The sequence below is a fragment of the Orcinus orca genome, chromosome 9 (genome assembly GCF_937001465.1).
Source record: "Orcinus orca chromosome 9, mOrcOrc1.1, whole genome shotgun sequence".
NCBI classification, from domain to species: Eukaryota; Metazoa; Chordata; class Mammalia; order Artiodactyla; family Delphinidae; genus Orcinus; species Orcinus orca.
Genome location: NC_064567.1, coordinates 41,512,546 through 41,538,635, shown reverse-complemented (window position 1 = coordinate 41,538,635; position 26,090 = coordinate 41,512,546). Strand labels below are relative to the sequence as shown.

At 40.4% G+C, this 26,090-nt stretch overlaps 1 protein-coding gene and 1 long non-coding RNA gene across 5 annotated transcripts in view; both read left to right on the top strand.

Annotated features, from left to right (window-relative positions):
• LOC117201347 (uncharacterized) overlaps positions 1 to 17,114 on the top strand; it is a 95,458-nt gene extending 78,344 nt beyond the window's left edge. Inside the window, exons 5-7 of one of the 4 annotated variants that reach the window (XR_004483355.2) lie at positions 940 to 1,100; positions 10,772 to 11,019; positions 16,826 to 17,114. This is a non-coding gene — a long non-coding RNA (uncharacterized LOC117201347). Of the gene's footprint in view, positions 1 to 939; positions 11,020 to 16,825 lie in introns of all 4 variants that reach the window. The other 3 variants (XR_007479427.1, XR_007479429.1, XR_007479428.1) reach the window with 3 other exon arrangements.
• Positions 17,115 to 17,629: 515 nt separating this feature from the next.
• SEPTIN7 (septin 7) overlaps positions 17,630 to 26,090 on the top strand; it is a 101,923-nt gene continuing 93,462 nt past the window's right edge. The window contains exon 1 of the mRNA XM_033428292.2: positions 17,630 to 17,857. The gene's annotated coding sequence lies outside the window, so the exon portion shown is untranslated. The remainder of the gene's footprint in view (positions 17,858 to 26,090) is intronic.

Below are 26,090 nucleotides of genomic sequence, written 5' to 3'. Positions count from 1 at the left end.
GGCTAAAGGTACAGAGCTGGGAGTCAGTCTTAAAAAGAGGATAGCTAGGTAGATCAAGCTGTAAAATAGGATGAGATTACCAAGGGACTGTCAAGACTTAAAGTAGAGAGGACTGAACACTGAATCTTCAGATTAAAGGGCTTGTTTTAAGGCAGGGAAGGTGTGAGGCAGGTTAGGAATCTTGGGAGAAAACTAAACAGAAGCAGTCCATGAGGCAGGAGGACCAAAAGAATGTAATGTGGGCTCCAGTGGAGATGAGAGTTCTAGTAAGAAGAGGGTGGTCAATGTTGTCAAATTCTGCTGAAAACAGAATTTGAGCAGAAGGTCTACGAAGATGTTTTGGCTTTAAGACTTTCCATAGGCTGATGGTGCTGAGGATCAAGAGGGAGAAGAAACCAAGGTAGATGAAGAGGAAGATGATTGACAGAAATAGCATGAACAGAAATTAGAATCAAGGGAGAGTATTAGGCCAGGAAAGAAAGGTTTGTAGATATCAAGGGGGGTTGGGGGATGCACAGAAAATGGAAAGGGAGTAGATGAAGGGGAGAAAATGGAAGGGCATCAAAGTCAAGAAGGACCCAGGGAGGGAGGAGAGAAAAGGAGAGATGGAAACACTGGCCTTAGAAGGAAATCAGGAAAAGTCTTCAGAGACTGGAGGGAAGACAAAAGGAATGGGTGGTAATTTGAACAGAATGAAATTTATGTAGTATTCATATCAGGTGTTCTCCAGCTTCCCATAATGTAGGTAGCAAAAGAGGGTGGAGGTAGGCGTAGAAATTGAAAGGGAGTACAGAAGATTGGAACAACAGCTATGTGTATTATAAGGGTGAATTGATGATAGGTAAGAAAAGGAATTCCCAGGGTTATTGAATTCCCAGACATATTGGAAAAATATATTTTAGAGCATCCAATCAACCTGGTTATGTCTATTTTCTCCAGAATTGTTCAGCTGCCTAGAAAAGGAACAAGAAGAAACAGATGGTTGGCCTAACCAGGTCTGGAGATTGACACGACAGTTGTGAACCAAGATGAGTGAAATAAGTCATTAGGTTGCAGGTCCGGCGAGCACAGTGGGAAGAACTGTTCCTGAGATTCCTCAGGTAGGTGGCTTGGGACATCCTGAGAGGCCAGGAAGGCTGGCAAATGGAGAAAGAGCAAAGGGTATGGGCCTGAAAATGTGAAGGATGGGTCAGAAAAAAGTGAGGTAATAGGAGAGAGAGACAGATAGTGGTCAGAGGAAACTTTTCAAGTTTGAGAGTCTCAAATGTGGAGACGTTACGGATGATGGTGAAAACTAAGGTGTGGCGACACTAAGGGAGATCTGAGGCAGAATGAGATGGAGCCACAGAGCTCAAGGCAAAGGAACTGATAGGTCAGAGAGTTAGAAAGATTATCAACATGGAATTTGAATCCCAAGGGAAAATACACTGGCTATAGGTGAGATTTTTTTATACGACTAAAAACACATTAATGTGATATTAAAACACATGAGCAGCTAGAAAAATACTTGGAAGGAAGACGTTCAACCTTGTTCATTCAATAAATACATATTGAGCTGTGGGTTTAATGTGAAACTATATGCAATAAACATGATGTGGTGGATTCCTCCCAAGCAATGGTTTCATTAAGATTAAGATTTTGCTTCCCACTGTCAAAGAGTATAACTTAGCACCTGATGACCTCATACTAAAAATGGAAAATACAGGGCTTCCCTGGTGGCGCAGTGGTTGAGAGTCTGCCTGCTGATGCAGGGGACATGGGTTCGTGCCACGGTCCGGGAAGATCCAACACGCCGCGGAGTGGCTGGGCCCGTGAGCCATGGCCGCTGCGCGTCCGGAGACTGTGCTCCGCAACGGGAGAGGCCACAACAGTGAGAGGCCCGTGTACCGCAAAAAAAAAAAAAAAGGAAAATACAAACTTGGAAGAAAGAAAACGGTAGAAAAGCTAAACCTTGTCACATCACCATATACTTAAATGAATGGTTGAACCAAGTAAATAATAGTGATTCCCAGGAAATTACTCATATTCAGCATGAAACTACTAACCACTCCCTAATGTTTTGGCTTAGAGTATAAACTCACACTCAGAGACTCTTTCTACAGTCGATGAACCCAGACCTGCAGCCTCTCTCACTCGGTTGTCATAATACTAGCTTGGTGGTGGGATATCTGTAGTCATGAATGCAGGAACCACAGTAAACTGGGCTCACTGGTCCTTTGTAGCCCAGATGGGGACACAGCCACAATTTTCTAAAGTTCTAAAAATAGGTTGTTTTTTTAGAGACAAGTACTCTATTATATACACTCATCAGGAGATTGTGCAGAGTTTGGGATGTTGTAATCATCCAACTCAAAGAGGAATTGTTAGCCAGATGTTGAAAAATATATGCAAATTGGCTCTGGGAGTACACGTTATCTCTAAATCTTCTCAAAGAATGTTGACCTAGTCCTAAAGCATTTATTTACACATTCTTTTCAAACCATCTTTAAACTCAGAAGCCCCATTTTGCATCACATAGGTTAGTCCAATATAGACAGTGTTGATAATTATTGAAGCTGTGTGATGGATATGAAGATTTACTATACTCTTCTCCCTACTTTAAATATGTTTGAAACTTTCCATACTAACAAGTTTTGTTTTAAAGGCAAAAAAGGAGATAAGTCCTTTTATTGTGCTTGTATAGCAATGAGACCCCTTTCTTGCTTTTCCCCTTCCTGCTGACATACACTGTAACCTATCAGAAATTGCTTATCCCAGTTCCATTTTTTCCAGAACAAATTAGAATGTACTAACGTTAAGATTTGAATGGTATAACATCATTATTATTTCAAATATTCCTTCACGCTTCATAAAACTCTTCCATATGCTGTCATTTCATTTACTTCCATGGAACTTCTGTACTCACAGGCATTCTTCCAAATAGTTGCTATCCCAAAAGAAAACAGGCTTTAATCATTCAGTAACCAATCTTCATCGAACATCTAGTATGTGCCATTATTTTAACATTATTTTTAAATTCCATGGCTAAATATCTTTGTAAGGAAAAAAATAACACCCAACAGAAAACTTTTATTTGCTCCATAAACATTTATTAAGCACCCACTATCTGCAAGGTAGATACTCCAGTCTTGGCTACCCATCATGCTAGGAACTTCTGCATTGAAGCAAGAATGGGTGATGGTTAGTGAGATGGCCCTTGCAATGAGGGAAGAGGAGCTTTTTAAAGAATGCATATCTCCAGGCTCTGCACACAGAGAAGTTTAGGTCTGGGTGGTTCCAAAAGGGTTGGGAACCCCTGGTCTAACTCACCAAGTCTGACGGGAACCAGAGCAGACTCTAGTCTTACTGAAGCTGGCACTGCCATCTATGGAGTGTAGTTGGTGGGTGTAAAGCAGGCAGGATACGTGTTTGCAGCTTCATCCTGATGCTGAAAAGGATAAGAAAACAGGGTGCAAGCCTAGAGAAAAACTCAGCAGGATTTGGACAAGTGGTCAGGACTCGGAGCTGACTGGGCTTAGGTTCAAGGCTGGGCTTTGGTCCTGGTGGAATTCTCAGCAGGGACCCAGAAAGGATTGATTGTATATTCATTCGGTCCCTTTTGTGTAACAGGCACTGTGCAAAGCTCTTTACTTACAAAATCTCATTTTATCCTCATGACAGCCCTGTGAGACAAGTTGACTTGCCCAAGGTCAGATGGCCAGTAAGTGGATGAGTTGTATTTGAACCTAAGTCTATTCTGAATGCAAAACCTATACTCTTTCTGTCTCTCTGTGGTATCTACAGGGACTGGGGCAAAGGCTTGCCAGGCTTACACAGGGGTGATAGCTAGGAAGATCATTTGACAGTAAAGGACTCTGCTCACATGAGGCATCAGGCAGCTGACTATTTCCATCCTCACTCCACTCACTAGTGGTTAAAATAAATTCCCAGTGACTCGTGACTGACAGGGTTCTCATTATTCCCAGATTATGTCCTAGGCAGCGTAGTAAAATTGGCAAATTTGTCTTTGTGTCCCCAGCATCCCCAATTTTACCTGTTTCTTCCCCAATCCCTGAGAAGGGGCCTACTGTCCTCATGATCTTCACCTCCATTCACATCAAGTAGTACATGTCTGATGACAGATGAAAGCATTTTGCTTTTGGGACCTACTGCTTTCGAACAAAGAGCAGGCAGTTAGAGGAATGACGTTGATATCAGAGGCAGGAGCTAGGAAGGATTGGGGAGATATGCTGAATTCCCTGAAATCACACTTGTAGATAGGTGGTAGCACATTCAAATGGATCCTATTGCTGCCTGAAGAGGAATGATAACATTTCAGGGGATGGGATGATCAAGAGTCCTGCTGCTCTAGAGATTCTCTTGAAGTACTTTTCATCCCACAGTACCAGCCTATCTGTACAAAGTCCTCATTTTCACAGGAAACAATACATATGTGTGTGCTTCTCACAGAGATGGTAATCAGTGGGCATAATCCATCAAAGCCTCTTTCTTTTGATAACTGAAGTTATAGACCCAGACACTGCTTTATCAATATTCCAAATACCAGTACTGCCCTCCCCTACAATCAACAGAGTAAACAAGAGTGGCTCTCCTAGTACTCACCCACCACCCTTCAATCATTGTTAATGAGAACCCGAAATTCTGGAATTTTCCTCGACTTATCAAAATCACTTGTAAGTCCAAAAATGTTCTGGCAAATATTTTTGATTAGTGGCTATGAAATATGGATAGATGGATGGATGGGTGGATGGATGGATGGATAGATACATAGATTGATTTAGATTTAAAGGTGGTAGCTTGGGGCTTCCCTGGTGGCACAGTGGTTAAGAACTCCTGCCAATACAGGGGATACGGGCTTAAGCCCTGGTCCGGGAAGATCGCACATGCTGTGGAGCAACTAAGCCCATGCGCCACAACTACTGAAGCCCGCGTGCTAAGAGCCCGTGCTCCGCAACAAGAGAAGCCCCCGCTCACCGCAACTAGAGAAAGCTCGGGCACGGCAACAAAGACCCAATGCAGCCAAAAATAAATAAATAAAAATAAATAAACTTTATAAAGGTGGTAGTTTGCTGAAAGAATATAGTAATGACCTGTAAATGTGATAACATTAAGCTGGATGACAATTTTCTGTATCCTGTATATAAAACAGAACAGTAATTTTATAAGGCAACATAGTAAAGTAGACCAAAGGTTTTTTTTTTAGGTTTTTGACCGCACCCCATGGCATGTGGGATCTTAGTTCCCCAACCAGGGATCAGACCCGTTCCTCCTGCATTGGAAGTACAGACTCTTAACCACTGGACCGACCGCCGGGGAAGTCCTTTCATTGCTTATTAACTGTGCAACTTTTGTAAATTACTTGACTTCTCTGAGCCTTGATTTCTGCCATGATAAAATCAAAACGGTAAAACTTGCCTGAAGAAGTTTTTTGTGAGGACTGCGTGTAATATATGATATGTTAAGTCCCTAACAATGTCTGGGACGTAGGGACTCAAACTTTTTTGTTGAATGAATAAATAGTAGATGCTCAATACAGGCCATTTTTGTTATTTTTTTACAGTATTTGTCAAACTTCATAGGCTTTAAACCTGTCTATACCATGTTCCTCATTAATGCTTTCATATTTTAATTACAAAAGCAAACACATCTGTTGCAAAAATTCAGATTATATAAGTGTACAAATAAAAAGTGAAAGGCCCTACTTCCATACCTTAGAGGTAACTACTGTTAAGAGTTTGATATATATTTTTTCAGACCTTTTTCTAGGCCTATACAAATATATGATATAATTTCTAAACATGAGTTTATACTATACACAGTGTTCTGTAACTTGAGTTTTTTATATAAGATCTTGGACATCTTTCCAGACGCAGTATTCTATTTGTATGGGTTAGACTGTAATTTATTATACAAATCTCCTATAAATAGACAATTATGTTATTTACTATTTTTTGCTGTTTCAACCAGTGTTGCAATAAACATCCTTATGAAAAATTTTTTTGGCATATATGCTAGTTATTTTTCTAGGATAAATTTCTAGAAGAGGAATAGCCTAGTCAAAGGACACACACACACACACACATATATATATATATATATATATATATATTTTTTAACGGTTAAGCTATAGGTACAGGCTCTTTTAATTTATTTTATTTTTATTTATTTTTGGCTGTGTTGGGGCTTCGTTGCTGTGCGTGGGCTTTCTCTAGTTGCAGAGAGCAGGGGCTACGCTTCGTTGCAGTGCGCGGGCTTCTCATTGCTGTGGCTTCTCTTGTTGTGGAGCACGGGCTCTAGGCACACGGACTTCAGAAGTTGTGGCTTGCAGGCTCTAGAGCGCAGGCTCAGTAGTTGTGGTGCACGGGCTTAGTTGCTCCGCGGCATGTGGGATCTTCCCGGACCAGGGCTCGAACCCGTGTCCCCTGCATTGGCAGACAGATTCTTAACCACTGCGCCACCAGGGAAGCCCCAGGACACACATATTAACTAGACTCTGCCAGCTTGCACGAAGAGTGTTATGGGCTGAATCATGTCCCCTCAAAATTCACGTTGAAGCCCTAATTCCCAGTACCTCCGAGTGTGACTGTATTTGGGCCTTTAAAGGGGGTGATTAAGTTAAAATGAGGCCATTAGGGTGGGCCCTAATCCAGTCTGACTGGTATCCTTATCAGAAGAGGAAATTTGGACAAAGAGACACCAGGGATGGGCATGCACAGAGGAAAGACCATGTGAGGACACAGAGAGAAGGCACTCATCTACAAGCCAAGGGGAGAGGCCTTTGGAGAAGGCAGTCACCTTGATCTTAGGCTTCAAGCCTCAGAACTATAAGAAAATAAATTTCTGTTGTTTAAACTACCCAGACTGTGGTATTTATTACAGCAGCCTGAGCAAACTAATACAGAGGGGTTTTTCTCAAGGTCCTTGTGGCCCTTCTGCTTTGAGCTGAGGTCCGTGTGGTATAAGCAAGCTGTTCAAGCCACTTGTTCCCTACTTTCTTCATCCCATGTTCTCTCTGTCCTTTCCTTTATTGTCCTCACTCTCCTTGCTCATTGCAGTTTATTTAATAAGGGGTGTTTATTATGACCCTTGGGGGATTTGAAAGATGTTTGTGAACAATTTGTTTTTTGATGTGCCTCATTCTGGTTGGTATGGCATTAAAATAACGGGAAGAAGATATTAAGGTATTTTCCCATTGACTTATCCTCCATTTTCATTATGTGAACTATGAAACAAAGAAAATCTTTTCCACATAATTTTGCTTACATTTCTTCCACTGATTGGCTAGGTCGAGTTCACACACCCCTTGAGACCTCATTTTAACACATTCCCTCTCCCTGACCATCCCTTCCCCCTCAGCCTTCATTATATCTGATGTGTGTGTTTTTCTGGGAGAAAGTAGGGAGGAAACTTGAAATTACCCCAGGATCCACATTCTGCTCTGCAGCCATCCTCAGTAACTTTCGCATATTTGACATTCTTTCAATTTCCTGAAGAAGAGTGACTCACCCAAAATTACACAGCCACAGTAGATGGAATAATTGGTCTCAAGGTCTCCTAATATTTCTTTCTTCCTTCAGCAATTCCTTTTACTTGTAAAGTGAGAGATTGCTTTACTGGAGACTGCTGTGTGCTAGAGACAAAAGGAAAGGAAGAGGGAAAGTACCTGCCATTGACTGAAAAAAGGGTTATACTTGTATGATCTCTTCATTCTCTGCATTTTCTTTTCAGAGTACACGTTGGTTGCTTATGTACCACACCACACCGTAGGTTTGGGGAGCTTGTGCTTACTTTTCCCCAACAGGGTAGTAATATATCTTAGGAGGCTAAGAGTCAGGCCTGCCTCTACTTCGAAGTGATCAGGAGGGAGAGAGAAGGGTGAGAGGCAGCAAGGATGAAACAAGAGGAGTAAAGGTGGACCTTCTTCTCTCTGCGCAACCTTGCTAACAGAAGTGTCAGCTAAGCCTTTCACTTGAGTGCCAGGACGATGCCAAAAGCAAACAAACACAGAAATCTCATGGGGATGTTAAAAAGAAAAACAGATAAATCTATCTGGGGGTGAAGGGGAGATTGTATAGGAAAGTGTTTTTTGGTTTTGTTTTTTGCATGACTTTTTTCTTAATGTGTTTGTATGTGTGTAATGGAAGCTGAGGATAAATTAAAGAGCAAATATGAAGATAATAATCCTTCCTATTTGCAATACTCAAGTTCCATTTTTGGGCCCTTTTTTGGTGTTGCTTTTTCTACTCTATTCAGTTTCCTATGACACATATGAACCCTATAAACATATGCAATTATTTCCAAAACATTTTGGTACTTTCCAAAAAATTTGGGGTGTCTACTAGGTGCAAGGCATTATGCTGGGTCTGCACAAAATAAAAAGATAGCTAAGCTTCTGTCTATCCTTAGGGTCTGCAGTCTCAGTGTTCCCGGTGAATCTGAGGTTCTTGATGTCTCGTCGCAGTCAGAATTCAGTGAGAGACAAAGTGATAGGTAAGAAGTGGATTTATTTAGAGAGAAACACACTCCACAGACAGAGTATGGGCCATCTCAGAAGGTGAGATGCCCCGAAATATGGCGTGGTTAGTTTTTATGGGCTGGGTAATTTCATAGGCTAATTAGTGGAAGGATTATTCCAATTATTTCAGGGAAGGGGTGGAGATTTCCAGGAATTGGGCCACCACCCACTTTTTGGCCTTTTATGGTTAGCCTTAGAACTGTCATGGCATTGCTGGGACTGACATTTAGCATGCTAATGTATTACAATGAGAGTATGATAAGGCTCAAGGTCCATTAGAAGTCGAATATTCTGTCATCTTGGACCAGGTTGGTTTTAACCAGTTTTTGTCATGTCCTATGCCTATGTCATTTTTTTCAAGGTTGTGCCCTGCCCACTTCCTTCCTGTTTCAATAGCAAAAGTAATTCATGGTCATGTTAGCTTATAGATTTGTAAAAGCAGCTAAGTTTTAGAAGAGAAAACATTTTAATTGTCTAATGCTCATTGACAGCATCTAAATGTCACTGACGTTTAGCTCAAACCAAAAACATTTTGAAATAATAAGCAATTAAATGAACACTTTTATCAGAAACAAGGATTTCAGAATAGTTTGCTCACTTGTATGTTGTAAATTGTAAAAGGAAAAGGGTTACACCCACACCATATGTGAACTATAGGACTATAAAGTGATATAATATCATCTGCAATACATCTGCTTCATTTAAATGCAAATTCTAACATTTATAGTTTCAGTAGTTGGTCTCGTGGCCTTATACATAACATGAAAAAAATAATATTTGAGGAAGTTTTTGAATTTGTAGGTGGCTGATGTAGTTATAAGATTTCTTCCAATTCTTTTTTTTTTTTTTAAGAAGATGTTGGGGGTAGGAGTTTATTAATTTATTTATTTTTGCTGTGTTGGGTCGTCGTTTCCGTGCGAAGGCTCTCTCTAGTTGTGGCAAGTGGGGGCCACTCTTCATCGTGGTGCGCGGGCTTCTCACTATCGCGGCCTCTCTTGTTGTGGAGCACAAGCTCCAGACACGCAGGCTCAGTAGTTGTGGCTCACGGGCCTAGTTGCTCCGCGGCATGTGGGATCTTCCCAGACCAGGGCTCGAACCCGTGTTCCCTGCATTAGCAGGCAGATTCTCAACCACTGAGCCACCAGGGAAGCCCTCTTCCAATTCTTAAGATATTAGATTCTATTAAGACACAAATGTAGCCTTTTGAAATAAGAATTCCAGGAGGAAATACCTATAGTTCAACATTATTGTTTAATGCTGTGCTGCTACCATTTTGGATACTAAAGATGGCCATTATTTTTGTTTCATAAAATGTGTTTATCTGTTTATAGTGGTTGACTGGCAAGATGTTATCATTTACTGCCAAATTTCTAGAAGCAAATCAAGGGAAAAGAGTATCAGCTAAAAAGTAAATAAATAAATGAATCTCAATCACAATTCCTTCCATGAAATGGATCACATCATGGGTAACAATCACAAACATTATCATTTGATCTTTTATTTTTTTATCAGACGCATAAGCATCTCTCTAAAATAGGTACCAATCAATGTCAAATGCTTAAAGGTATAGTACAAGAAAGAGTCTTTAAGTTGTTGGGAGCCTCATAAAGGGAGTAATGACACAGTATTTTAACTATTACTAAGCATTTGTCCTCCGCCAGTAAACCTTCATGGTAATCCAATGCAATTGCTTCACATAAAGCAAGCACATTAGTCTGGCACAGGCATTTGCTTCCTCTCTGAATTTCCTGTTTTCCTGGATATGAGATCTCTGAGGTCCACCTTCAGGAACTAGTCACTCACTCAGAGGTCTGCTAGGAAAAGTGGTTTTGAGAGGGTAAGTTCCTATTGCTTAAAGTGACAGCCTTGTTCTAATGTAACACGTTCCATCTACACAAACTTAAGTACAATTCAATTCACTTTCACAAACCTCTTATATAGCAGGAGGCATTCAGTCATTGCCAAAGTCAATATATTAAGTCTGGTTGTTGAAGGCAGCTGGTTTCCCATAAAACCATGTGTCCCTATTTCCTATTTCAGTCAGTTTATTATTCAGTGGTAGGAAATGCCAAAGGGAGTTGGCAACAATGGCATTTTCCACTTATAATAGATTTTTTTTCATGTACTTTGGATTTTTCTCCAATATTGTGCTCAGTGGTATTTCTACCATGTAATCAGATTGGATGGCTCACAACGTGGTGATGACTGGCAAGGAAACCTCAAGGTAAATGACTTCCTCTATTCCCTCAATCCCAGAGGCAACTGTGCTGCCAATCTTATTACCAGGGACATGGAGTCCTCAGAGGAAAGTGGGACTCCCATCTGCATTAGAAGTAAGTTTCCAGGAGAGCCCTGGAATTTGAAAATTCCTTGAGGCTCCAGTATTTAACTGAGATAAATGAGCCCTCCCGGGGCAGTCTGGATTCAGACATCCTATTTCTGTGCTGCTTTCTCCCCCACTCCCTCCTTGGCTGGTGAGAAAAAGAAAAACTCCTCCTTCTAAGGTAAAGAATTTAAGAATGAGAGCTATTTGCTGTTTGTTTAAATCTCTGGTCTTCAAATTGCATGGTTCTCTCATTTTATTTTATTTTTTTGTTTTGTTATTACTGCTGTGTCTTTTGGCCTCTCTTCCTCTGTGGGGTAAAGTTTGATCTTTACAAAGGAAGAGGAAGTATGAGGCTTTAATTTTTCTAATTTCTGTTCACTCGTTGTATAACCTTGCAGGTGTCACTTGACTTCCTGTACCGTACAGATTCTTAATCTATAAAAGGGCATGTCAATATCTATTCCCTTTCATTTGTAAAACATAACACTGCCAATTATTTTAGTTAAATTCTTTGATCTCAATAGAACTTTTCTCTGATAACTATGCTATTCGATCGTGAATTTAACACTAGAATGCACTACTAGTTTTCAAATATTTAAATTTTAAATACAAAAGTATTTAAACCATACTTACCTTGATTCCCTGTGTTTGTATTTCATTACACTTAAAACAGATTTTGTGGGTGGTAGAATATTTCTGTTGGGGAATATCTTGAATTATGAGGTTTCATATTCAAAATGTGACTTGAACAAAATATACTCTCATATTCATTAATAATATGAAACTAAATTAGCTTCAGCTTTTGTGAATAAGTTATGTCTTTTTCACAAGAAAAAAAGTTTTAGTTAGTTAATGACTATTTTACATATCATTTCTTAATGCTCTTCTACTGTTCTTTAAAGGAGAAAAGTACTCAAGGGCTTTTTGGATATTTGGACATTACTGTAAACAAAGAAATATTACAGATTTCCTAACCCACTTCATAAAATACACATCTGAAATTTCAAGCTCCACTCCTACCACCCAGCCAGACTATGTCTGCTAAGTTTTGGCAATGTAGTAAACAGGACAAACTTGTTCTATAAGAAGCGCCATCTCACTTATGATGTCATTTTCTGAATTGGTGCTTAAGGAAAACCTTCGTATAGACCTAATAGCATTCACATGTCTTTCTTCTTGCATTAAAGGAAGAAGTACCTGAAAATTGTAAAAAACAAACAAACAAACGAAAACCCATCTTACCCTTTCACCAGACCAAATGTCTAGCAAATGAGAATAGGATTCAGGAAAACAGAGGAACAAATCTCTCCATCTGATATCTTGTGTATTTGAAAAGTGTGAGATATTTGAACTTTGTCGCAGGCTCTTACAAATTCTGAGACCTTGAGTAAATCACTTCACTTCTCTGAACATTGGTTTCCTCGTTTGAAAAATAAGGGTAATATCTATTCCACAACATTGTTATATCAGTTAAATTTGATTGATGAGAAATGGCTGGCTATAAAAATTCTTATCGTCAAGTCAACTATCAGATTATGATAGGTAGTCCTGCTCTATTACCAAAGCTAGAACGTAGCATATTTATCATAGACAATTACCAAAACAATTGCATTCGTATAACACTTCATAGTTTACAAAGTACATTCACCTAAAAAATACTTTCACTTATGCATATTCAGATAATAAGCCTGGGTGTTTTTTTGCCTATTCAGATATTAATTCTGGGCATTTGGGGAGAAGCTTTAAGAAACATTCAGCAGCTGTGTGCCAGAGTTTTGGCAAACTGACATTCATTAATTATTTAGCACATCTACATTGAACACACATAATATGTGCTAGTGTAGCAATTCTCAAACTTTTGGGCTCAGGATCTCTTTACATTCTTACAAATTATTGAGGATCCCAAAGACTTTTTGTTTATGTGGAATGTATTTATTGATATTACTGTATTCGAAATTAAAACTGATAAGTTAAAAAATATGATTTATTCATTAAAAAACAATAAATCCACTAAATGTTAACATAAATAACACACTTGTATGAAAAATAGCCATATCTTCCAAAACAACAACAACAAAATAGTTTGAATGCCATTGTTTTACATCTTTGCAAATCCCTTTAATATCTGGCTTAATATTAGACAACTGGATTATTTGTGTTCTCACATTCATTCTGCTGCAGTTAACACACTTCATGTAGTGTCTGGAAAACTCCACTATTACGCTCATGAGAGACTGAAAATGAAAAAGGTTAAAAAAAAAAAAAAAGACAGGGCTTCCCTGGTGGCGCAGTGGTTGAGAGTCTGCCTGCCGATGCAAGGGACACGGGTTCGTGCCCCGGTCCGGGAAGATCCCACATGCCGCAGAGCGGCTGGGCCCATGAGCCATGGCCGCTGAGCCTGCGCGTCCGGAGCCTGTGCTCCGCAACAGGAGAGGCCACAACAGTGAGAGGCCCGCGTACCGCAGAAAAAAAAAAAAAAAAGACAAAGTCTTAGTATTATAATTAAAATAATTTTGACCTCATGGATTCCCTCACATCTCAGAGACCTACCTCCCTCAAGGGTTCACCATTCCACACATTAACCACTGAGCTAGTGTCTAGGATCCAGTTGTGACTCAAGAAATAGTTGCTGAATGAAGTAATGAATACCATACCTTGTGCTAGGTGTTGGGGACACACAAATGAACAAGACAGAAGTCCCTGGCCTTAAGGAGCTTAGATTCCAATGGAAGAGACAAATATTTACAAAACTGTGCTATCAGTACCACCACTGGAGTAAATACAAGATCCTGTGGGGTGTAAGAGGGTACCCTGCCCAATCTTGGGACATCAAAGAAGGATTTTAGAGAACATGATGAGACTTAAAGGAGAAAGCCAGGTAAGGAATGCAAGTATAAAAGGAGAGTGAAGTGTCCCAGACATAGGGAGAGGCAAGACTTGCTAGAGTTTAGAGAGAGAGCAAGCCATGGCAGATTGACCATTAATAAGAAAATGTATCATGTAAGTTTCCTGAGGGATAATTTGAAGACTTTATATAGGGGACTGACATAAGTTTAGAAAGTTCACTCTAGGTACAATGTGAAGAATGAATTGGAGTAAAACAGGGTGACAGGGCAGAAAGACTATTGCAGAGTTGAGGCAGGAGATAATATTGGCCTAGCTGGAATAGTAGTAATGGAGATGGAGAGAAATGCAGAAATTAGAGATATATGAGAAAGAAAAACTGCCAGGACTTTCTGATGGCTGTAGGAGGTGAGAGAGAGGGAGGGGCCGAGTATTAACACCCACATTTCTGGCTTAGGCAGTTGGGTTGATGATGATACCACTTAGAGACTGGGAACATAAAAGCACATATAATGAAAATGAGTTTAATTTGGGATATACTGTTTTGAGAACATCAAGACATATATTTTGAGGGCAGTCAGGTATGTAGGTTTATAGAAAGGAGAAAGAACTGGACTAGAAATTTATGCTTAGGAGTTATCAGCCTATATATGGTCACTGAGCCATGGAACTGAATGAGATCACTAAAGGAGAGTATAAAAAGTGAGATAGGAATAAACTGACTAGGATACATCTCTGAGGTACATGGACACTTAAGTGACAGGCAGAAGATAAAGGTTCTAGAAGGTAAAATGAAGCCCGAGATGTAGGAGGAAAGCTAGGAAAGTGTGGTTTCACAAATCAAGGGATGTAAATACAGCAGGTCACTAGTATCAAATGTTCAAGTAAAATTTTTTTTAAAGTGTCCACTAGGTTGAACGAAAAGGTTGTTAGTGATCCTTGTTGAGAATTTCAGTGGAGTGATAGAGACAGAACCCAGAAATTTATTGAGTAAATAAATAATTCATTGAGTGAAGTTCCTGGGAAGGTAGGAAGAGACAGAATCCAAAGAGTAGGCCAAAGAGATGGAATACAGAGAACATGTAGAAATATGTGCCTCAGACGGGGGGACACCTGATCCATTGTGATGTCTGAAAGGTGGGTGTAGATGTAGGTAGGCTTATGAATGTGGAGGCAGGAAGTTGTTGGAGTTCTTCGCTGATGCATTCTAATTTTTGCTGAGAATAAATGAGGGAGTTGGTTTGAAAACAGTGGAGAAAATCTGAAGCGGCTGTTGTGGAAGAGAGCTAACTAGGGAAACGAGCATTGCTTGGCAAAGTTGAAGGCCCATTTAAGATTGGACATTATAAATATGTAGTGAAAACAATCCACATAGTCTATCCAGAATTTCAGGTCAGTTTTTGGTTTCTAAAAAGCTATTTCTGAATCAGAAGGTTAAGGTCTAGACTATATTTTATTTACAAATATAATACTGTAGACAGTGCAGTAGAGATCATGAAACTAATACAATAATTATCTCTCTCTCCATCCCCTCCCAATATAATTTATAATACACAGGTGCATGCACACAAACTCACACACATTACGTATAATATCATTGACTATTAGAACTCCTCAGGGAGGAAGTTCCATAAGATGTCATAATCTCAGTGCTTGTAACCCTCCATTTAATTTTCAGTGGAAAGTGGTGAAGCTATTATTGTGTGGGATGGAATTTGTAGGACAATATGAACAAACCTCAGGCAAAGAACTTATTATTTATATTAAGAACTTATCCATTTTTCAGAGAGCAAAATAACAAAATTCACCTCTCTCACATCCATTAAGAGATTCCCCTCAAAGAAACATATCCACAGAGATGGGAGGCAGAGATTTTCTTTTTTATAAACTATTAGATTTTATTAAACAATAATGGTATTCAGAATAATTTTATATTTTAAAATAATCTGTGCATAGGTAACATTTATTAAGCATATACTATGGACTGGGCACATCTAACTCTCACAAAAACTCCATTAGATAAGTATTACTCCCATTTATAGATGAGGAAACTGGATCACAGAAAGGTTAAGAAAGTTGTCCTTGGGCATTTGGCTAGAAAATGGTAGAGGTGGGATGTGAATCCACGCAGTTTGACTCCAGAGGCCACACATTTAAATTCTCTGCTGCACTGCCTTCTTCAAAGAAGAAATTTAACAAAATTTTCCAAGTAAAGGGCTCCTGTGAGGTTTCAGAAATTTAACACAATGATTGGTTGAGCAGACAAATTGTAACACACTTTATGAGCAATTTAGTAACAATGGAGACTTCAGAAACAGTATCAAGAATAAGCTGTTTCCTTAGATAAAATTTCCATTAAAAATTTACTTGGAAACTTTTCAAGTATACAGAGGAGTGCAGACAATAGTTACAATTTAACACTCATGTATCCTCCACCTACCTTTAATGTTTTGTCACATTTTCTGCAAATTATTTTTGGTAGAAAATGAAACATTCTATGAGGTGAACCCGGTTACATTCCCTTCTCCTCCTCTCTGGCACTAACCGCTACTCTGAATTTGGTATCTATCATTTCCTTACATGATACACAGTTTGAGCTCACAGTTTCTTGTTTTTAAACTTTTATTTATTTATGGTATACCATATACATCTTTCTGTAAGTTGCTTTTTTTCTCAATTTATGTTAATGAACTCTAAATTAATATTACTAATAGTTTTAGTTCATTAATTTCCATCTTTTAGCATTCTGTGTACGTCAATTTGTCCAATAATGTAACTTGTTCATCCATTCTCCCGTAAGTGGACATTTAAATTGTTTCACTAATATAAGCAATGCTGCTATGAACATTCTTGTGCGGGCTCATAACTACATATGTATATATTCTATAACATGCAGTTTAACAGGAAAGATAATACGTGTGCATGAACTATACAAACGAAGACAGCGATTAGTTTTTATGAAAGGTACAAAAGATCACGGGTTGTTCTGAGCAATACGAGGCTACTTTCACTAGAAAATATTTAGGGACGGCTCCAACGACCAAGCGACATTCACTGCTAATTAATAGTACGAGACCACACATTTTAACCCTTAATTACTCTTTAACTGATACCCAATAGTTTCACGTGTGTCCATTCAGTTTCTCAACTAGAGTGTGAGCGCCAGGAGGACCGAACCGGGCACCAACAGGCTGAGCCAATACGAGTGTGACCGTGGAGAATCCGCAGTGGAAGCTGCAGCAGCCGACCTGCTGGCTGTGCCAGGCCACCGGAAAGTGACAGCGCGAGGGCAATGTCGGGGCAACCAGGGCCTAATCTCACTTTTCACTCCTAAAGTCAAAGAAGCTGAGGAAACAGGGACGGTGGGGGCACAGACACCTGCCTCAAATTGTCTCTCCACTTAACTCACAATGCTGCCAGGTCAGTAGCTAGGAGCGGAAGCGTGTACGCGGCCCCTGCCCTGAGCGTAGCCCCCCAGTCTGGCCTCTTCGCCTTACGCCAATTTCGTAAGGAGGCGCAGAGGGCAACCCCGAGGCTCCCCCAGCTCCAAAACCTGACGTGAATTTGCGCGGGGCTGCACCGACGGCGGCCATCTTTGATTCGGGCAAAACCACACCCTCGCATCCCACCGGCCACTCCCTCTCAGCGTCCCCAGGGTTTTCACCCACAAACGTAAGGCGTTAACCTTAGAGGGAGTGCTCAAGAAACACGCATAGAGGCCTGACTATCCATGACCCCGGAGGTGCCAAATGCCGCCAATTTTAACATGGCAGCCAAACCCGACCAGCAAAGGAGGGCTGACGCTAATGAAGTCATGCTCGAAAAACGAGCAAGTCGGTGAGGCAGCGATGAAGTAATCTCGCGAGATCGAAGCCAGCCTCCGCTCGGCCCGGAAGCCTCGACTGAGGGGGCAGAGGGGCTGAGGGGCGGAGGGGTGGAGGGGCGGAGGAGGGAGCAGGAGTCGGGCGAGAGCCAGTGGAGGAGTCCGCCTGCTGTCGCCTGCGTAAGCGAAGCAGCGACGCCGGGCGGCTACGCCGCGGAATCGGCGTAGGCGGCTTTGGAGAATCCGCGGGCTACGCTGCGCCCGGGCTGGTCGCGGAGGGGGGAGGGGATGTCGGTCAGTGCGAGATCCGCTGCTGCTGAGGAGAGGAGCGTCAACAGCAGCACCATGGGTGAGTCTCAGCTCTGGGCCGTCCCGACTCGGGTCGGCGGCTCGGGACGCGGAGGGGCTCTGCGGCCCCCTGACCTGGTGGGGGGAACGCCCTGAGGCGAGGCGGGGGGCTGCGGCGAAGGGAGGTGGGGTGGGGGCGACGGCGGGCCCGGGGTGCGGCGGCGGCGGCGGGCCCGGGGGGAGGGGAGGCGGCGGCAGTGACAGTTTGAATTGAATGTGAGGAGAGCCGAGGCGGCGGCATTTCCTGTGCCGCGGCGGGCGGGCCTGGGGAGCCGGGAGACGTGAGCCGCGAGACCTGAGCCGCGGCCTCCGCCGCCGCGGCCCGAGCAACCCGAGCGGGGTCGCCTTCGCCGGGCCAGCCGGCTTCACGGCCCTGCTTCCTTTCGTCGGCGGTCGCAGGACCCGCGGCGGAGCTCCTCTCGTGGGGAGTGGGCCTGGCGAGGAGGGTGGGGATGTGTGTGGGCGCCCGGGTGAGGGTGCTGTGTGGGCCGGCCCCGGGAGGGCGGCGGCGGGGAGGGAGGAAGAAGGATGCACCAGGCTGAAGCTGCGGTGGAGGCGGCGGCTGCAGCGGCTCCAGTGACTGTGTCGCCTCCTGGCTCCCCTTCCCGCCTCTGGGGCTTCCTTTCCCCAGGCGCGGCCCCGAAGGCCGGTGGATGGCGGGCAAGGCTTGAGCGAGGAGGATAAGGAGCCTGGTTTGGGCTTAATTTTTAAGAAAAAGGGAAAAGAGAATATTTAGGAAGGGCGCCCTCCCAAGGAGCGGAAGGGGTGGGAAGGGTCTCTGGAAAAGGGAGGGAGTTGGAGATTCGGATTGGTGATGTTTAAGGAAATTAATTTTTGAAAATAGTTTAGTATTCTCATTTATTCTCTTAAGAAGGCTTTTTATTTCCTTTCCTCCTCCACGTATTGGAAAAAGAACAAGGCCATTTCATTCACATTTTCCACTCCCAAGTTCCATTTCATACTGTGTATAGTAGGAAGTAAGCAATTGAGATTTTTCTAACACATTTCCATTTGCTAAGTTACATTTTGAGAGTACACTTTTCAAATCTGGGTTTTTATAGTGCAGGGAAAGAACTTGTAAGATCAGGTGTTTGCTTAGATACCGAGATAATTTATTCTTGCGACTTACATTGTTATAGTTCAACTTAACGATTTCTTTTCGCGTTATTTTGATGAAATGGAAGGATATTTTCCTTGGTGCCCTTGATAATCTAAATGAACAGATAATCTAGATTCAAAAGCATTTTACTCGTTTTACGTATTTATGTACATGCAGGTGATGAGTATGGTCAGCCCCCCCACCCCCCAAGTTTATAAGCAAGTTGAGGAAACTTTTTAGGCATTAAGTGTACAGGTATGGATGAACTTTATGAAATCCTGATAGACTAAAGGATAGTGCCTTAGCAGGATACAAACAATTAAGAAGCTAGTTAAATGCTGCTTGGATCCCTTATTCCTCCAAATAGCAGGGGAAGGAGCATGGCATTGGAGGGCGGTCAGGAAACAATCTTTCATCCCACCCAGCTGTTCAGTGGGTGGGGCTACAGGAGATTGGGTTGACTGGAGCTATGAAATAAATGTGGAAGCTACATAGATGGTTTGTATGGTAGCATTGTGTACTTCTGTGTTGGGACAACATGATGGAGCCAGGTCTTCTCAATACAGTTATTAAAAATATCACATGCACTCTGAGGCTCACAGAATTGAAGTTCATAACTGAGAAATTTATTTTGTGTTTATGTGAAGTAGATTTTAATTTACAGAAAGAATATTATAGTTGTGGAAATCAAGAAATGTTTGGTTTCTGGTTTTGATTTGGAGATAAGGTATTCAATACGTAACTACATGAAAGGTAAATTATGTATCAAATACAGTTACCTATAGATTATGTTTCAGAAGTTTGTTATGAAATTGATTCTTTGGATTTGTGTATTTTCCCATAGAAATAATCTTAAATAAGTACATGACAGGACTTCTGAGCTGGTGTGAGACAAGGTGGGACCGCTGGCAGACTTTAGAGCAATTGTCAAGAATTAAAAATGACAACACACACACACACACACACACACACACACACACGGAGAAGAAGGAGTTAGATTTCCAGTTCTCAATAATGGGGAGTGGTCAGATGAGTAGACCAGTTGGAGTGAAGATAGTGCAAGAAGATAGTGCAAGAAGTGAAGATAGAGCAAGTTGGTTTCAGACTTGTAAATTGATGGTATGCATATTCACTATAGACTCTATTCTGGGATTTGCCAACAGAGCATTGTTATCTAATTAAATTACCAGCTGAGAACATTTTTCACATTTTGAGCTAATAAACTGTCTTCAGTTTTTGATTAGAGGTTGAACATTTTTATTTTAACTTTAACATTTATGCATTTTACTAAATTTTGAGACAAAACTAACTTTTGTATTTTTCTGTACAAAGTTTGGACTGTAAATGACATAAGGTTTATTGTACAATGAAACTGATGTAGAAAAAAATGTGTTTTTGAGGAGTAGAATTTTAAGGTAGCGTGATTATGGGTTAGGCTTGCCAGATGAGAGCATACTGTTAAATGTAGACTGTTGGTCTCTACAGCAGTGTCTTGCAAACTGCAGGATGAGACCAATTAGTGGGTCTTGAAATCAATTTGGATTTTTTCCAATAGTTTCTAAAAAGTAGGAAAGAAATTAAAAAATAGCAGTACATTGCACTTGGTAAAAATTTGGGGGGGATAAATTTTGTTTTATAAGTATTGTGTATTGAGCTGGGATATAACATTTTTTTGAAATTAAGAATTGTGATCAAAAAAGTTTATAAAAACACTTGGGGGATGTGCAGTATGGATGGGTCAGGTCGAATGTCTTTAAACTTTATGGTAGAGGTTGGAGGTCTTAGTGTGAGGAGGGAAGACTAAATGCTGTTAAGTCTATGTGGCTTTTTCTGATATTTGATTAATTTATTCTATACTTTATGTAGCTAGTGTGGTTAGAGAATCTGGGGCCTACTTCTCCTTGAGCAGAGGTCATCTCCCAAAGTCATATAGAAAGCAGGGTTGATAGTATTATGACATTAAATATGTCATTAAATATTATGTCTCTGCTCTTGACCTCGAGGAGAAAAAAAATTTTTTTGGCTTGTCCTTTTGCATCATTGAAGATCAAGAGAGCCAAATTTTGAGCAAGAGCCTGGGGAAAAGGGGCCAAGAAGGCAGCTTGGTTTGCATTCAGTGTTGAAGGCCTTAGGTGAGACACACAAAAGGTCATTGTGATTCATACCTTGTGCAGTCTAGCTCTGCAGAGGTAGGGATTACACATAGGGGTTTGAATTCAAAGTATTAATAATAACAGAAATATAGTGTAATGACTAAGAAAAAGTACTTTGGTGTCAGACAGACATGAGGTCAAATCCTGGTTTTGCCACTTACTAGATGTATCAGTCAGGATAGGTTAGGTTAATGCTTCTCAAACTGATGAAGGACCTTTTTTCTTCTTTTTTTAAATTTCCAGTTCACTGTTGACTGACAAAATTGTAAAATAGAAATTACTGCAAATTTTTTAGTAATGAAGATGGAATTAAAAAGGCAAAACTAAAAGCCGCAATTTTTAAAGATCCAATAGACATAAAATTATTCTGGTATAAAAATTTCCATTTCTATGCTCTCTATTTTTGTACTTCTCTGGTGTAAACCAGTAAACAATCAGACTGGCTCCCTGGTGCACAGACCACACTTTGAATAGCACTGGGTTAGACCATGCTGCAGTAACAAATAGCCCTAAAAGTCTTAGTGGGAGTAGCTTAAAGATGAGATCTTGCCTGTCATGCTAAAGTTTATGTACTTTATTTTAAGCCAATGTTTTTTAACTTCAAAAGTACTTGAAGACTGAGAAGGGTACATAAAGATCCCCTAAGGTTGGGGAGTAAAGCCTGATCCTGCTTACATTATTTTGAAGTTTATCTTAGGTATTCATGTGACATTTATTTTAGGTAATCATGTGACATTTGCATTTTATCTATATTTGTTTGACTTATGTACAATATAAAGATGATCCCCACTCCTTCTTCCCCACCAAACTGGAAGTAAAAATTGACTTGCCTGAAGATGTAATATGTTAATTCTGTTGTTTTGTTTACCTCTGGGGCCACAACCAAGTACTTTTGGTAGCTTCATTTGAGGTGAGGCTCAGGTCACGGTTTCTCAAACTGGGCACTAGTGCAGTTTGGAGTTTTAGAATTCTTTGAGGGGCTGTCTTGTGCATTGTACAATGTTTATTGGCATCCCTGGATGCCAGTAGCACTGGATGCCAATAGCACTCCCCCTCCCCAGTGGTGACACTGAAAAAAAATGTCTGCAGACATTGCCAAATGTCACCTGAGGTGGCCAGATTTAGAACCATCACACTAGGTGATGGAGAACCATTGAAGGATTGTAGCAGATGGAGAAGAAAAGAAGTCTTTCTTAACTATCTAGTCTATAATTCTTCCTCCTAGAACGCCTACCACTTAAAACTTAGTATTTCTCAAACTTGGGAGTCAGAATCGCCTAGGTAGCTTGTGTGTTTGTGTAAATTTATCATTTAATTAATGAATTTTTGCAAAACATGATCGGTAATTACTGGATATACAACATTATGGTAGGTCAGTATTTTCCAAAATATAACTGATGAACCTCATGCATGGGGGTCATCCAGAACCTCTTGTTAGAAATGCAGATTAACTGGTTCTCACCACAGACCCAGTGATTCATAGCCATTGAGAGGGGCCCAGGAGTCTGCATTTCTAAATGCTTTCCAAATTATTAAGTAACTTTATTGAGGTATAGCTTTCATACAATAAAATGCACAGGTTTTTTTTTTAAATCATGTTTTCTTTAATCTTCACATACTGTGATTATGTTGTGGCAGAATGATGACAGATAATTACATAAGGTCAGCAAACATGGTAAAATGCACAGATTTTAAGTGTTCAATGAATTTTGACAAATATATACACCTTGTAGCTTTTATTTCAAACAAGACACGGAACATTTACGTCACTCCAGAGTTCCTTGTGTCCCTGTACAGTTATCCTCCTAATGCTCCAGGTATCTACTGATCTGATTTCTAGTATCTATAGATTAGTTTTTTTTTTTAAACAGCTTTATTGAGATATAATCCATCTACAGTTGACTCAATTAGATTGGTTTTTCTGGGTAGCTTTTTAAAGTTTTCTCCCCCTAACTTCTTCATTGTGAAAGATTTGAAATGTGAAGAGTGATTTTTGTACATACAAACAACAACCATATATCCCTCCTGCCCCCACCCATGATAGCATCAGGTACACATTTCTTTCTCATCTTTTAATTTTTTCTACTTAGTGTATCTTAGATTATTTTATATCAGTACATGAAGAGCATTCTTATTATATAGCTGCATAGGTCCATAATATGGATAGGCTATAATTTATTTAACATGTCCCCTTCTGATAGACATTTATTTCCAATACTTTGCTATTATAAACCTTGACGTGATGAGTAACCTGGGACATTGATCATTTCACATGTGTTAGCATCTCAGAGCTTTTGAGCTCTTTGACACAAGGCATTATCAGTTAAAGTGGTAGTATTGATGTTAAGTCATTACCAGCTGGGATTTCAAGACTCAAGTTCATTTATTTAACAAATATATATCTTGTGCCTGCTGTATGCTGGTCACTGGGGAAACTGAGTAAAATGCTGTGACTTTAGAAACAGAAGTCATTGTAATTGAGAGCTTAGGTTCTGGACTCAGACCTGGATTCACATCTTTAAAGCTTAACTGAACCTTGGACAAGTAACAGCTTTTTCTCTTTCCTTCTCTGTAAAGTGGGGATCATAAAGTTATTGGAGAATTAAATGAGAAAATACATGTCAAGTTCTTAGCCCAGCATATAACAAACACTCAGATGTTAGCTTAAAAAAAGTTATCAAACTAAATGGCAATTACTTTTCAGCCTCCATTGTAAGTTTCTTAAAGTCAAGGACTGTATTTTGTTCACTTTTGTATTCCCAACCTGACATTTTACATAGTAAATCATTTGTGGTATGATTTAAAGGTATGTAGAATGTACAGTGGAAGTACAGAGTGGGATACCTTTTCCAAACTAGAAAAAAGTGAATCTTCAAAGATGGGTAAGAATGATTAGGCAGAAGAAGAGGAAGGATACTTATTCTAGGCTGAGATATCATGGTAGTGTAGGGTATGAGGCTAGAGAGATAAGTATAGATCTGGTGTGCTGTGCTGAGGATTTAAAAAAAATCTTTATTGAAGGATTTTAAAAGAAGAGTGGTGGGGCTTCCCTGGTGGCGCAGTGGTTGAGAGTCCGCCTGCCAATGCAGGGGACACGGGTTCGTGCCTCGGTCCGGGAAGATCCCACATGCCGCGGAGCGGCTGGGCCCGTGAGCCATGGCCGCTGAACCTGCACGTCCGGAGCCTGTGCTCCGCAACGGGAGAGGCCACAACAGTGAGAGGCCCGCATACAGTAAAAGAAGAGTGGTAACTATGATATATTACCACTGTGATAATTCCAGTAGGGATAGATAAAGTACCAAGGTGGGGCTATCCAATGGAGGGTGGTTAACTTAGCAGCCCTAGGACTGAAGGCTAAAGGACAGAATTAGGGCAGTGGCAAAAGGTATGAAGTGTAGGGGATGGTTGTGAGGTTAAGTAGTACGTGAGGAGATGTAGGTAGGGAGTAGTGAATCCATAGTATCTGAGCTTTCTGGCTTGAGTGAATGGGTGGTGAGTAGATAACCATTTCTTGAAAGAGGTAATTTAAAACATGAAATCAAGAGGACTGCAGGACAGGTAAGTGAACATGTCTGGTAGAGTCTCAATACTAGGAGAGACATCTAGGATAGAAAATAAGCATTTTAAGGTTTTTGTAAATTTATTCATTTGTGCTTTGAATTTTTATGTTTAGTAATTGAATCTGCTATATTGAACAAAAGCTGTACTCTAGTTTGGTCAGTAAATTTTTTGGTACTGTTTTTTTAAGACTTGGTATTTTTGGTTTGGTGAGTAGAGTTGAAGGAAATTGAAATAAAGTGATTTGTGTGAAATTTATGTGTTCTTCACAGTTAGACTGAGGTGACCAATTTCTTTCTTTTTTTAAAAAATAAATTTATTTATTTATTTATTTATTTTGGCTGTGTAGGGTCTTCGTTGCTGCATGCGGGCTGTCACTAGTTGCGGCGAGCAGGGGCTACTCTTTGTTGCGTTGCGTGGGCTTCTCATTGCGGTGGCTTCTCTCGTTGTGGAGCACGGGCTCCAGGCGCGTAGGCTTCAGTAGTTGTGGCTCTCAGGCTCCAGAATGCAGGCTCAGTAGTTGTGGCACACGGGCTTAGTTGTTCTGCATCATGTGGGATCTTCCCGGACCAGGCATTGAACCTGTGTCCCCTGCATTGGCAGGCGGATTCTTAACCACTGTGCCCACAGGGAAGTCCCGCTGATTTCTTGAGTAGTACTAAAATGTTTAGTTATTAAAAATTGTTTATTGGTACATTACAAAGCAGTAGCTGTTTCAGACTTTCTTGCTAATGTTTCTTTATATGAGTGACGTATCCTTAGACAAATTGTCCATTCAGACTAATCAGGGTTCTTTCTTTCTTGAGGAAGATTTTGGTATATATTGTCAATCAGTTTTAGAGAATACTAGAAATATTTTGAGTGAGATAATTATTTGTATAAGAGGAGGCAAATCTTCATAGCAATTTTATCTTGGTGCTTTCTGTTTATACTATTAAAATAACTAGGGTACTCCCTCATTTGTTACATGTAGCATTCTGGGGTCTGTACAAGGAAAATTTTTTCAGTAACTAGTATACCTTCAAGCATCAACATTTTAAACCATTTTTAATTTTAAAAAGTTTAATAGATATACTTATTTCCTTTTACGATTAATTTAAACAGATAAACCAGGTGGGAAAAAAAGCCATTAAATTATTTCAATCACTGAAGTTTGATTTGTGTTTTCTTAATTACATTTTTTTTATGATTGTAATTAGTCGTATATTTGTGGTTAGTGGTTCTTAACACTGGTTAGGCATTGGAAACACTTCCAATGCTTAATACACTTGGAGGCTCATTAATTCACTAGGTGTGCGGTGGGCTCAGAAATATGCATTTTAAGTATTTTAGGTAATTCTGATGAATAGCCAGGGTTGATAACCTCTGATGTAAATTATATATTATGAGGTAATATATGTAAAAGTACTCTGTAAACTCTTAAA